Source organism: Mus caroli, unplaced genomic scaffold (genome assembly GCF_978045245.1).
Source record: "Mus caroli unplaced genomic scaffold, Mus_caroli_1 scaffold_3, whole genome shotgun sequence".
NCBI classification, from domain to species: domain Eukaryota; kingdom Metazoa; phylum Chordata; class Mammalia; order Rodentia; family Muridae; genus Mus; species Mus caroli.
The window spans coordinates 127,069,870-127,084,565 of NW_028227258.1; the positions used below are offsets into that span (position 1 = coordinate 127,069,870).

Sequence of the window (14,696 nt, forward strand, 5' to 3'; positions counted from 1 at the left end):
AGACCTTGTGTGACGGGGTAGAGGGACAAGGGAAAGGGGAATAAAATTCCGTGCAGGGTGGGGACAGCCATCCAGCTATGTGGTGCAGAGTTAATGATGGGCCGAGGGAGCTCTGAGGACCCCTCCCATGTGGAAATCATCAGTTGCTGCTCAGTGTCTGTGACTTCTCAGAAACACTGTTAATCATGGAAAACCAATCACAAACGACGCTCAACTTGATGCCCTGCATATTTGTCATTTCCTCTGCTTTTCTACATGGTTTTTGCTCCCTCATGCTCACCTGAGCCCAACTAAAACTAAAATCTCAAAAGAACAGGCATACCTCAGGAAAGACTTCCTTAAAATATTTTTAATCTTACCCATCTCGAGTTTCTAAACTCCTGCGATGGAAACTTGATCACATTATGCGCCTGTTCTGGGCTGCCCCTGGGTTGTATGTTTGCTTCTGGAAGCTTGCCGCAGCTACTGTGTGCACTTTCCCACTGCTAATGACAGCCACACAGCCCTCCAGGCCCGACATGCTTCTAGACTCCTATCCATACAACAGGAGCAGAGCACGTGCTCAAGAAACTGCTACCTCACTCTTGACGTCTGTAGAGGACATGAGAAAAGTGAGTCCAAAGGAGGACGAAGATGGGCTCACTGCTCTCATTAATGAATGGCTCGCCGGCCATGAGAAACAAGATTATTTATTTAGTGTTAGTTATGGCCATGGCAACAAAGTGAGTATTACAGAAGATAAGATAATAGGGAGACATAAAATAGCTTTGATCCATGACCGTGGGACCTAAAGAGGGCTTCACTTATGAGAACTGGCCAGCATGACTTGTGTTGTTCTTATGTTGATCTGAATGGAGTATATGGCTCCCTCGGGGTTATGTTCCCAGTTGTACCTGGCACCTGAGCATTTGTCACTCTTCTAGATCACACAAAGCAACAGCTGTGCAGTAAAACAAGGGACTGTCAAGTAGAAGAACTCAGAGATGTGTCTCCATCCTTGCCATGGTGCCTTTAGCTTCAGTTTCCTTGATGTAAAACCAGGGAGGCAGTCACACAGAGAATCTCAAGTAGCCCTTCCTACTAGTTCTTGCTGTGTGGTTCTGTGATCTCCAGGAAGAGATTAGTGAGAAAATCACCCACGAGTACACTTACATGTCATGAAGATAAAAGAAGGTTCCAATGCATCTATATGTGTGCACATGTGCTTGGTATGTGGTGTGCATGGTACATATATTGTCTGTGTATGTGTGTGTGTGCATATGTAAGATGTGTATGGTCTTTGTGGTACCTATATTGTCTTTGCATGTGTGTTTGTGGGTACATGTGTATGTAAATATGTAAAATGTGTGTGGTGTGTATGGTACATATAGAGTGTGTGTGTGTATGTGTGTGTATGTGGACATGTAAGATGTGTGCAGTATATATGGCATATGCTCAATATGTGGGTGCGTATGTGTATATAATAACATAGACAACTGGCCTTTCCACCTTGATACTGCTGAAAGGTCTATGTGGTCAACAATTTAAAAACAAAGGCTCGGGAAAGGTGGGGTGAAGAAACCATTATCCAATGTGCCCCTAGAAGAAACTAGAAACCCCTTCATTTACTGTTCTTTGTACATGTAAAGGTTTTAAAAGTCAAAATGAGTTCTTTTTGGACATTTTTAGCAGACCCTGCTGCTCCTGTTGCACACACCACGCTTTAAATTCTCAGCACAGATGAGCACAGCCCAGCGGAAGTTCTAATCCTCAGAAAGGAGACAAATAACAGGGAAACTCCAACGGCCCCTTAATACAGCTGAGCCCTCGGGCCTCCCCAGGACGCTGGATTCTGAGGAGTGTCCAGAGCTGGAGTTGCTATTTTGTTTGTCCCCATGAGCCCCACCTCAGCATGCCTATGCACTGATGTAAGAATTCCAAATGAGCTGCTCAGAAGGGCCCAGATTAGCCGGGTTGCTAGGCTCTGGCCATTCCAACCCCCTTTTCCACTTCAGTGGACTGAGCTTTTGACACTGTGAAAAGCAGCATTTAAAATTAATTAAAGCTTCTTATTTGGTACCAAATCTCATCACTGCTGACTACATTTGATATGTTGTATGTGTGGCGTTAAGTCCCTGTCACGTCATGTGTTGTATGATCCTTCCGTGGAGCAGCTGTGAGTTAAAAACACAGAAGCAAGGCAAATTTAGTTCTTTCCTATCATCTCTGGTATGAGAGTTAAACTGCAGAGCTGGCCTGTCTCCTGGATCATGCAAATTTTGTGAAATGGCAAAACAGTGTCCTCTGGAGTGGAAGGTGCAGGGAGCTTGTGTTCTAGGTCTGCTGTGAGGGGGCTTGTGCTCAGAACGGGAGCAACAGAGAACTGCTTTTTCAAACTCCAATTCCCTTGTGTGTAGAGGAAGGGGCCCAACCCAGCCCCAGATTCACTTCCAGCCCAAATGGTTCATAAAGATGTCTTAGAACTCCTGGCCTGGGGGCAAACCGATTCAGGGTTCTCTTGCTCCATACTGCTGAGCAACTGTGTGACTTCAGTTCCCCATCTGTAAAACGGATCAAGTTTGGCACCTCTTCATCTACCTGGGTTATTTTGCAGACAGAGAGCACTGAGAAGTTTACTGTGCAGTTGGCCACTGTGACTTGTGCTGCTCTCGGCATGGTGGCCAGGGGCTGTTATCATGGAGCTGGGATTCTAGGTCATCAGCGGGTCCTCTACTCCTCAGCATCTGCTGGCCGCTACTCTTACAGTTAAACACATTGGTCACTTAAATGAGCCAAGATTACTTTCCATTCTATTAGCTTTAAGTGAGTTATTAACTTTCTCTAAAAGTCAGACCAACGTGTCCATCTCTCTCCACCCTTTTCTCAATAAATGTCCCATGCCCTCCACCCTTCCCTGCAGTAGTTAATGGTTATTGGGAGAGGGAGAGATAGTTATTTAATAGTGTAGCCATGATAAGATGCTCATGTTTCTATAACTAGCTCTTCACCATGCTCCTAATGAAATGCATTGGTACACACACACACACATTCATATGCATACACACATATGTGCACATGTACACTGTGAATGTAGAAAGGGGTTGGGAAGAGAAAGGGGATTAGCAGGATTGGGAAGATACAAGAAAGTGTAACCAGGTGACTATGATCAAAATACACTATATATATGTAGAAAAATATTACAATGGAAAACGTTATTATGAATTATTAATGTATGCTAAAAACTTGCCTATGTCAGTTAGATTAAACAATCGTTGTAATGATAGAAAAGTCACTTTGAGGTTCAAGCAAAGACATGCGGGCAAGAAAAGGAGACAAAACTACTCAGTTTGTGATAAAGAGGTTGTGAGTTGTGTCTTTGTCCCAACTCACTCTGCGGTGCCATCCATCTCCTGGGCCCTTAACTTTTCATGGTGCCATTTTAAAGAGCAGCTTGTCTGCACCTGTATATATCATGGTGCCCTCTCCTGATCTGTTGGCAGTTTTGTTTTCAAAACAGAAAAACATAAAGTCTGAGGAGGATAAGAATTGTCTTGAATCATAGCCTGCAGACTCCTCTGTGGATGGGAAAAGAACGTGTTTCTGTGTTAGCTGGTAAACCAGACAGACATGTGTGTGCTTATATAACAGCCAGAGGCATAGCAGTAACCTGTACTGGCTATTTATCAAAGATGAGAGAAACATGGAAAACTCTTGACATTTACACAATAGGGTGTTGCTGAAATATCTTCATATTTTTATCTTGTTCACACTCTAAAATACAACGTTCAAAATAACAGCTGCACAATGGGAGAAAATCAGATAGATACCTATATAGTCAGCAGGAAGTCTCCCTCGTTCACCTGCCAAAGCCGCTGAAACAGGATGGCCACACCATTAAAGCCATCCCAGATTTTAAACAAGCAATATATTCAAACAGGAAAATTCTCTGGTTACTATTATTTGCTGAACTGTCCTGCACAAAAGTGCCCTTCAGAGCTTCAGGCAACAGGAACTGGTGGTTTTAGATATCAGTTGGCAAGTTAATCAGAATTGTCCAATGTCTTCAATTCTCAAACATGCTGGCAAGCTGCTCTCCCAGAGCTCCATTTTCTTCATCTTCACAATGGGAGACATAACCAGCTGTGGCTTGTGAGTGTATGGTGGGTGGCAGGTCTCACCATGAATTTACAGATCACCAGGAATCTTGTTAAAACAGTGTTTCTGTCACCGTGATTGCTGTGGGACACTTACTGAAGGGAGCTGAGGTTGACTGTATGTGGTCATGAAGTTGATTGATTCTGAGCCATGCCCCTGAACACTGCATAAAGTTTGGTTTAATTAGAAGTCATAATAAAATCCCATGGCTTAGAAAATACTAGAACTTTCTCAGTGTAGGAGTGCTGAGAACACAAAAAGGCACTTGGAGAATCAAATACTTTTTCCTTGCCCAGAAGCAGCCTTACCACTTAAGAGCAAGCACACAGCTACTTCCAAAAGAAAGCCCCCACACACACCCTACTTCCCCACCCTGTACTCGATGTTCTGTTTTCTCAAGCATGACTAAGATGAGCAGACAGATATATAGAGACGATTCCCTTCCAACATGGCTGTGTGCAACTTCCAAAAAAGCTTGTATATTTCTGTGGGACTCCCTCTAAACAAAAGTCTTAATTAAGCAAGTAAATAAGGAATGAAAAAGCCAAACAGAAGTGAAAGATGGGAGCTATTCAGTTCTTAAGAAACCTTTAAAAGAGAAGACACTAAATGGTTTGTTCTCCTAGCTGGCAATAGCAGAATGCGCATATGAAAATTTCATTTGTATGTGTCTCTTTGTGTTTTAATCTCTAAGTTTTATCATAAAATATTTTAGGAAACCCAACTTGAATATTAAATGTTTTCACTAACAAAAGGTATGTTGTGTTTCTGAGCATATTCTCCTAACTATTTGGTAGCGGGGAGAACAACTGTAGATAAGAGGTTGACAAAAAACAAAACAAAACAAAACAAAACGTTAAAGTATGTCTCCAGATAGAACGTCTTGTTGCCTGATAGTTTATAGAATTAAAATTGCTATCAATGTCAGCCCCCAGCCCAAAACATGCAGAGTCTTGATGTACCACTCACCTAGCGTTAAATGACACAGAAAGACATGCTCATTTCTTTTTCTTCTTTTGATGGAAAAAAAGAAAGAAGAAAGTCTTAAGCCAAAACGTAATAATGGGCTTACTCAAGTTCTAGTAGCCAACTATGAGTGAGTGCTTCGGCCTCCAGCCGCAGTGGATAATAACCCCGGGGTAACTGATGTGTAAGCACTGATGCTTTGGCCAGCAACTGTAGGAGGAAATGTATTCCTCATAAGTCTGATTTATTTTCTTTAAAAAGTAAGTTCTCTAACACCTGGCAAAAATTTCTCTTTCAAATGGTCTTTAACCCAGGGATCCCTGATCAGCTGTGCTGACGAAGGACTGGGGGTTTTCTTGGTGAGAATGCAGCAGCAGAACTGCCCCCGCCCCCAACTCACCTGCTCACCATCCTCCAGACGGAGGTCACTGTAGTTTGGATGAAGCAACCAGTTTAGTCCACCACTGCTCTCTCTTCAAATTGTATTATCAAAGAGAAAATGATGTGATATACCTGTAGCCGAGTAACAGCCCCCACCATGCCCCACACGAAACGTTCATTTGATATGTACATGATCAATTTTTAGTTCCTACAGTGTATTGTTTACCACTCACACAAATGCTCTCTCCTCTTGGTTAAATCTCATTGTGAACAAAGATTTGCCTCAGCCATATATTTGAGGAGAAAAGCAGGTAAATCTATGTTCTCCTTCCTGTCAGGATTGAGGGCTTGTTGCCCTATGCAGGTTGCTGGCTTGTTTGCTTGCTTGCTTGCTCTCTCCCTTACTCTCTCGCTTGCCTTCCTGCCTGTCCACCTGCCTGCCTGCCTGCCCACTTGCTAGCTTGCTCACTTCCTTCCTTGCTTGCTTGCTTGCTTGACTTCCCCCCACCCCCAGCCCTCCATGCTTCCCCTGCACAGCAAGAGTAACAACAGTTGCCTCTGTTTAGAAACAGCTTTTGAAGAGCATCAGTCTCCTACGGGCTCTGGAAAGTCTGTGAATCTGTCTCTTTAAGGAGCTAGCCCAGGAGTCAGCATCCCCTTTCTGGAGGCCGAATAAAGAAAGCATCAGCCTCACCACTTGCCTTGGAAAGAAGACTGGGTATCAGGAACAGATCATTCAAATCAGATCCCATCTTCGGGTTGCCAAAATAATGTCTACTTCATCCTAACAGGCAAATGGCTCTTTAGTATTAGAATAACCACATTTCCTGGTCTCTGAGTGGAGAACCATCCCTTAACTTTGAACTTACTGTGCATAGTGAAGACTCATCTCAAAGGATGGGAGTTTGGAAATAGTAAAGAATTGCAGTGATTTCCCATTTAGAAGGTATTGAAAGACTTCGGATTTAAGGAGGGGCTTGTTTCCTGTGAATTTGAATCATTTTTAGCCACCAGAGAATGCTGTTCCCCTGTAGGAAGAAAGAAAGAGAAAGCATGCCGTGATAACATTGACTGCATGTCAGATCTGAGGCTGTGGGAACATTTCACCTGCACTGAGAGACGAACATTCCCTCGTTTGCCCAGAGGAGGAGAACTGGGATGATGGTTAATTAACCAAGAAGTACAAACAGATAGTGTGGAACAGAAAGCTCCAGGCGAAATCCTTCAGACCAATCAGAGCAGGGTGTGCTCTCATTGACTTCAGGAAGTTACTGAAAGGACCTAAAGGAAAAAACAAAGTTTGCTTAATTTTGTACACCTGGTCTCTATAGCAATACAAATAATAAGTGCAATTTCTGACAAGTAATCTACTGTCTTTTGATTTTATTAAGACAATAGACAGTAATAAGGGACAAGAAGAAGTCTATCCATACAGAAAACCAGAAGCTTCCTTCTACAGTGGACCATCTTGATGGAGCACGAAGGTTCTTGTGCAGTCAGTATCCTGGAGACACACCCCTCTGAGTCACACATCGCCCCTTGCTGCTGTGCACTCTCCAAAGCCTTCTTCTCTACATCATATGTGACATTTCCTGCCAATCAGCAAGAAGAAGTTCTCTATACCCTGATGATGTGTGTAGATCGAGTTTGGCTCTTCTCAAGGCATGGGTGGCATCGAATAACAAAACTGAAACAAAGTTGACTATTTGGAGTCCAGGGAAATGGTAAGTGTACGAGGAGCACAGCTTACAGCAGGTGACCTGTGTTGCCAGCTAAGGAATCACCTAGCAGCTCTGTTTGTTCCCAGTGTTTATTTTCTCTAAAGAAGATCTTCTCAAGCCGTGCTAATCAGGCGACTGCCTTTTATTCTGAAGTAAGAAAGATAAGTACACACTTGAATAAAAAAAAAATACAAAGCGAGAAAAAAAAATAAAGTTAGCTGTCAGTGATGTCATTTGAATTCTAAATTCTTTGCAGAAATTCTGAATTCTACGGCGACCAGAGTTGCCTGATGGGAGTTCTGGGTGACATCACAATATATGGCTTGGGGTATTGGCTTCTGAAATGAAACCGCTATGATTGGAAGGAAATCACTAAAATCAAAGGCCAACCACATTGCTATCATAGGAGAGTAGACTCTGGGGTACAAGCCGTAAAACCGCCATTCCAATATCCTCATCAATACTGCCCTCAATGCAGACCAGAAAACACAGGGCCTTCCTTCACTTAGCCTCGAGTTAATTTTGTTCTGCATATTTTATCAAAATGTTTAACATACAGGTAATGCTTTAGCTTGAAGGGAGGTGTTGAGACAAACACGATGTGCTGAAGACGTTGATACCAAACATGTTGAGTGTCAGTGAGACTCAGCCGATTGCCACGAGGACTGGCCGTCTAATGGCGATTAAGGAGGCTATAAATTTACATCTTTGAAATACTTGTTGAGATTTATTCAGGCAGACAAACAAAGATAACAAAAGTCTTTTGTGTGTTTGTCAGTCATCTTCGCTCTTCTGTTGTTGTAGTGTCAAATAATGTCAGTTATTTAAGGGCAATTACTGTAATTTTAAATTCTCAACAAATTAAACTATAAAGCATAGAAGTCCAAGAAGGGGCCCGCTCAGTTTTCAGCTTCTCTCCTGCTTCCATTTTTAAAGGTGTTTTAATTGCCGGAATATTTAGAAAGGAAAAAAATATTCTTTTTTTTTTTTTTTGTCTCTTGGTTCTTTCCCCCTTGCTTTGAACCAGCTATAAGTTGCAGTATTTCTTTTTCATTGAGCTTGGTTTTATAAAAAAATTAATGATATCATGATTTTTTCAAAGGTGTGAATGAACTTGTTTTTTAAATTACTTTATTTGCTTTTATAGAAGCTACCTTTTTAGCCTTTACATATACTATGAACACTCACGAGCTTTAGAGTTTAGAAAAGAAAGGAAAAAAAAAAAGCAATGTTAGGAAATCAAAATGAGACTCCAGATAAGCAAGAAATAATCCATATTATGTGGTCTTTGACAACAGAGTGTTCTAGCAATGAATCCAAAATGTGTGCATCATTGAGTTAAACAGAACCATTAGAGTCATTTAAGGAAATAATCCAGAGGCTCCTTGAGGCGATGGGAGGATGGATGGTGCTGCTTTCATGCAGATCTGCTAGAAACATAAATTAATTGAATTTATGTTTACTTAACTGACAACAAACTTAAAAATATATATCTTTTGAGGTAGAAATCTTATTGACTTAAACAGGACCATTAGAGTCTTTTAACAAAATAATCTAAATGAAGTAATAAAACAATTTCTTGCCACTGTGTTGACAAAGTTCACTTGGTATGTTTTATATTGAATTTTTTTTTTACAATTTAGTGCTGCATCTAGAATTTCTGTGCAGTAATAAAGACAATGCCCCATTATGTTCTTCTGTTACTAATGATTCTGTAAAGATAATTAGAAAGGGTGAAACCTAATTCCATTAAACAGAACTCTGCTGGGACAGAATGAAATTTTGCTATGAGGCTGAAGACTTTGAAACAAAAATGAAAAGCTTTTACACAGGCAGAGCAAATGGTTTGGTAAAACTTACTTCTTACCCCCAGAGAGCATCCCTAGACAATCTGGTGGGGGTGTGGGGGGTGGGGGAGCTGTGTTAGCTCCTGGTGTGTTTTCAGTGTTCAGTTAACATGAACATTTGTACTGTCTGCTTCTCTTTTTGAAAATACAAATGAAGTGATGGATACAGACACGTTATCTATTTAATCAAGAAATACTTGGTGTGGACGATGATGATGATGATGATGATGACGACGACAACGATGACGATGACGATGATGATGACGACGACAGTGAGTCATCGTAAACTTTTGCTCAAGGTCAGCTATACTTTTCTCTGGGTAGCACCTTAAGAATATTATCATTTGGCCCCTAAATAAAGAGGGGAGCAGCCCTCCCCTTTTCATCTCATATGGATGAATAAGTCTATAATTCTGTGTCCCTGAGGATAATCATGATGTCTCAACCCCTGAAACTCACGGGGACAGCTGGTCAGCTAGTCTTGTAAGCGAAATAGAAGCACAACAATCCACAGGGTCCTGGTACGTGAAAGAACAGAAGATGACAAGCCAGAAAACAGCCCCAGGCAGCCTTAGGTAGACACTGCTGGCTTCACAGTTAGAAGGAGGAGATCGTGTGTGAAAGAGTCCAGTGACCTGTGGAAGCTGGGATGGCAGATGGGAGAGTGTGTCCAGATCCTCCACAGGAGATCGGGCGAGCCACACAAGGTTGGCAGAGTGAGTCTGTTTCAGGTTTTATACCTGAAAGTGTAAGGTGAGACGTAGGTGTCTTCTTAAGTCACTGGCTTTATAGCAATTTGATGTTACATAGTCGTCTTGCCATTATAGGTAAGCTGACGCACAAAAAGCCCAGCAGACAAGGCAGCAAGGCTCTGTAATGCTGCTACTGATGCCAACCACGTCTGGGGTGGAAAGGCTAAATGTGCCTTAAATAAAGAGTCCAACTGCAGCACTTCAGTATGGAGTACTGGTCAGTGGAGGCATTGTGTTTAATTCCAGTACTCGTGAGGCAGAGGCAGGTAGATCTCTTGCGACTTTAAGGCAAGGCTGATCTACAGAACAAGTTCCAGGAAAGTCAGGTTTACACAGAGAAACCCTGTCTCAAAAATAAAATAAAATCTAAAAAGTGTCAACTAATAAATGGAAGAAGCCAAGGAATGCTCTTGACAGCTCAATAGTATAAATGGCTCCAGGCTAGATCTAGAGTAACCATTGAGACTGGCACAGGGAACCCATTGGAAAATAGAATATCTGCATAGCCATAACACCCCCACCTGAAGCACTCACTAACTAATGAATGGTTCTAATACTGCACAGAGGTGATGGTGTTCCTCCATCTAAGAAGTAAACATTGGTGGCCCTCATGTGTGAGCACTGGTTGAATTTAATTGGCCTTGATTCTAAAAGTTGACCAGAGAAAGAAAAACAAATGGGAACTTTGCGGGAAGAAACTCAAATCAACTGACATTCTACCAAGTACTTGACCAGGAATCTTCAAGCAGTGTCCAGGTTGTGCTGGCAAGATAGCCTGGGTAAGTTAAGGCACTTACCACTGAGCTTAACTATCTTATTTGGCTCCCCCAAATACACATGATAGGGGAGAAAGGACTCCCAGGTTGTCATCTGGCTTCCATTGGAGCACCATAGTGTGTACCTACGAAACCACACAAAAGCTAAATAAGTAAGTATAATAAAAAGTGGTTTTAACTGTCAAGCCTCATAAAAATAGGCAACTATGAAAACAGTCACAAACTGAAGCCCACTAAGGCAGCCTGGCAATTAAAGGCATCTGATTATACTGCACTTGTTCTTGGGAAGGAAGGCTAAAGTGGATGGAAATGCTTATGAGATTGTAATGAAGTCTATAGGTTGATTAATTGTCTTGTACCCGTGTTAATCTTAGAAGCTGTATGTGGTTATTCCCTAGTCCAGCCTCATAAATGTTCCATGAAGACAAAAGTAAAAATAACAGTCAAAAAGTCAACGAACATGATTGCAGTGCTCAAGACAGGCTGAGGAAAACTGTGTAGTGGGATTTGGCAGGGAAAATGATTGATAACTATACCATTAGTAAAGGGCCTTAGCAACCTACTGAGAGATGAGAATGGGAGAGGACAAAGCAATCTCTAATTGAGGCGTCCAAAGAGGGGAACACAGCACTGGGGTCCAAGCAGCAAAGTCAGTGAAGAGGCCACACACCTCCTGTGAGAAGATGGAGCTATCTCCTTGAGGCTCTGGATGAATTGGCGCTGCTGTTTTCATAAAGAGCTGCTAGAAACAAAGTGATTGAATTTGTGTTTAGTTAACTGACACACAAACTTACAGATCCATATGTTGTGAGGTAGAAATCTTTTTTTGTATGATTGCTTATAAATTTTCCTTGACTTTCTTTGTTGTGTGACTTTCTTTTCTAATAATGAACTTATGGTACCTTAAAACTGAGTTTGCAAGAGATATTTTCCATAAAATAAATAATTATATACAGTGACTATTATAAAGGCAGAAAAGTGATACTGGAATCCAACTTTCAGTGACTTTCAAAGATGTTCCTTACTGTTCTGTGAAGTGAAAAGAACCCTGATTAGTCATGTGGCATGCTTTATTGTCCATAGAAAGCATGCTTTTTTAAAAAAAATTAGGGGCTGGTGAGATGGCTCAGTGGGTAAGAGCACCTGACTGCTCTTCCAAAGGTCCGGATTTCAAATCCCAGCAACCACATGGTGGCTCACAACCATCCATAATGAGATCTGACTCCCTCTTCTGGAGTATCTGAAGACAGCTACAGTGTACTTACATATAATAAATAAATAAATCTTTAAAAAAACTTGAACAACAAATACCAAAAATTTTAACTGTGAATATTTTTGTCAAGAGGGTTCAATCTCGTGCCGGGCGTGGTGGCGCACGCCTTTAATCCCAGCACTCAGGAGGCAGAGGCAGGTGGATTTCTGAGTTCGAGGCCAGCCTGGTCTACAGAGTGAGTTCCAGGACAGCCAGGGCTATACAGAGAAACCCTGTCTCGAAAAACCAAAAAAGAGGGTTCAATCTCTGGCACTGCTTTAACAGTATGTGATAGGTCATATCTATAGATGTTTAAATACTATGCAATAACATATGACAACCCCAGCAATGAAAAAGGGGAATCTGCACTACTTGAGACTGATTTCAATAAATAATATAAAAATAAAATGCTACCAACCAACTAATAAAAAGGAAAAGAAAAGAGGAGAGGAGAGGGGAGGGGAGGGGAGGGGGGGGAGGGGAGAGAAAGAGGGGGAGGGGGAGAGGAAGGGGGAGGAAAGAATAAAAGGAAAGGAGAAAGGAGAGGGGAGGGGAAGGGGAGGGGGAAGAAGGGGAAGGGGAAGGAGAAGGGGAAGAAGGGGAAGGGGAAGAAGGGGAAGGGGAAGGGGAAGAAGAAGGGGAAGGGGAAGGGGAAGAAGGGGAAGGGGAAGGAAAGGAAAGGAAAGGAAAGGAAAGGAAAGGAAAGGAAAGGAAAGGAAAGGAAAGGAAAGGAAAGGAAAGGAAAGGAAAGGAAAGGAAAGGAAAGGAAAGGGAAAAGAAAAGAAAAGAAAAGAAAAGAAAAGAAAAGAAAAGAAAAGAAAAGAAAAAGGGGAGAGGGGGAGAGGAGAGGAGGGAGAGGAGGGGGGAGGGGGAGAGGAGGCAAGAAGGGGGAAGAAATGTAATCAGCGTCTCAACTGGAATTATTTTTCATGAAGACAGTGCATGGGTACCTGACTCTTGGCACTCCCCTGCCCATCTCCAGCCTCTTGGGACATCCACTGGTGTCCCTGGTTTTGAAAAGATCATGTTAGATCCTGGTCCACTAGCCATAGGGAGCAGGCTTTGAGCTGATGCTGGCCATGGATAAGAGCAAGAATAGACCTTTTGTTGGGAATGCTATTTATGCTCCCATGAAGACGATCTTCCAGAGACACTCAGCAGGAGATGCAAACCAGACACAGGAGACTGGGATGAAGGTGCCGCTCCCATTCTCCCCAAAACACTTGAAGAAACAACTACTTAAATTGCAGATGGAAATTCAAAGCCATATCAATTCCTGAAGACACAGGAAAGTCCACCAAAGACCTGTGTGTCTGTGCCAGGATGATGGTGACGCCTCTGATTTTCACCTGAATCTCAGTGCTCCCAAAGCATGAGTCTCAGAAACAGGGGTTCCTGGAGAAGCACGTGCTTCCAGACACATGACTGACTCCTAAAAGCGTAGGTAGAGCTAGGTGCTGTATACAAGGCAAAACCGTCAGCAGAGGGTCCTGGTCACATTGTCTCACTTCTGCAGTCATGCTTCAAAATGGTGTGTGCACTTTTTCCCTAAACAGTCACTGGCAGTGACCTGTTCTATAATGCACACAAATGCAGCCCAGAACAGTGGTACCCAATAAGAAAAATCTTGCAGACAAGGGAAGACCAGTGTGTCTAAGCAAAATGTGAATGTACTAACACTCAGGGAAGATTGCTAGCCAAGGTTCACGTTAGAGCTGAGAAGACATTTTTCCCAGCATCCTTCCCTCCACAATGGCCATGGGTCAGCACTTATGCTGGGAAGTTGAGGGACACTTTAACTGCTTTCTATCGTTTGCTAGATTCTTCCTCCCTATCTTTGGCAAGTGTAAGTCATCTAAAAGAAAATGCACTAGCTAAGAAGCCGACCAAGAGCTTGTTGGAAACTTGTTACCATTCAGCGCTGTGACTTCAGGCAATGCTCTAAACACCTTTGTGCTCCTCCATCTCCTCATCTACAGAATGTAGCTTAAAGACTTTCAGTCATGAATTCCCTCTGGGGTGGCTATCCAGTAGTGGCAGATAGCATCTTGAGATGACTGTCATAGCTATGACCCTCACACATTTGGGCTGACTATCCATCTGAAAATATGGCCCCTGATACCTGCCCTGAAATATTTAAAAGGAGCAAGGACAGAACTGGGGTTGGGGGCATGAGACCCTTTTCTCTGTGATGTAACAGAAAGAAACAGCCAAGTATAAACAGTGCCGGCAACACCAACATTCTAATGACCAAGCGCTGTCTGGCTAGAGATATGGAAAATTCTTCCCGTGATGAATTTTTAACAGTGAAATCTGACTTGCCTCTTGTGCTCCATTGCCCTAAATGCATTTTGGAAACAAGGGGAGCATCAATAAATAAATAGTCGACTCTTCCCTTGGTGTTTGGGGGCAAGCAGATGGTGAATGAGAGGACAGGGGTAAAGGTGTTGTGTCCTGTTAGCAGTGTGTAGGGAAGTTGGGAAGCCATGCTTCCCCTGGCCGGCCTCTTTCCTCTATTGTTCTCTTTCTTGTACTCACTCCTCTGTCCACTCCTGTATGGAGTTCCTTGATGTATGCTGGCCTCTGCTTTGACTTGAGTAGTGTTTCCTTGTTGCTATTTCCTTCCTCTCTTTGATCCCATCTTCTTGTTGAGCCTCATTGGATTTTTGTTGTTGTTGTTGTTAGTTGTGGTGGTGGTATTGTTGTTGTTGGTGGTGGTGGTGGTAATAGTGGTGGTGGTAAGGGTGTTGGTGGTGGTGTTTTTAGTGGGTGGTGGTAGTACTGGTGTTGGTGGTGTTGGTAGTGGTGGTGGTGGTAGTAGTAGTAGTGTTGCTGTTGTTGGTGGTGGTATTGGTAGTGGTAGTGGT

At 42.6% G+C, this 14,696-nt stretch overlaps 1 long non-coding RNA gene across 1 annotated transcript; it reads right to left on the reverse strand.

Moving 5' to 3' along the window:
- Positions 1-3,946: 3,946 nt before the first annotated feature.
- Positions 3,947-5,551, reverse strand: LOC147005660 (uncharacterized). The gene is made up of 3 exons (XR_015046636.1): positions 5,501-5,551; positions 5,104-5,147; positions 3,947-4,297 (listed from the first exon to the last, which is right to left on the reverse strand). It is a non-coding gene; the product is annotated as an uncharacterized LOC147005660 (long non-coding RNA).
- Positions 5,552-14,696: the final 9,145 nt, after the last annotated feature.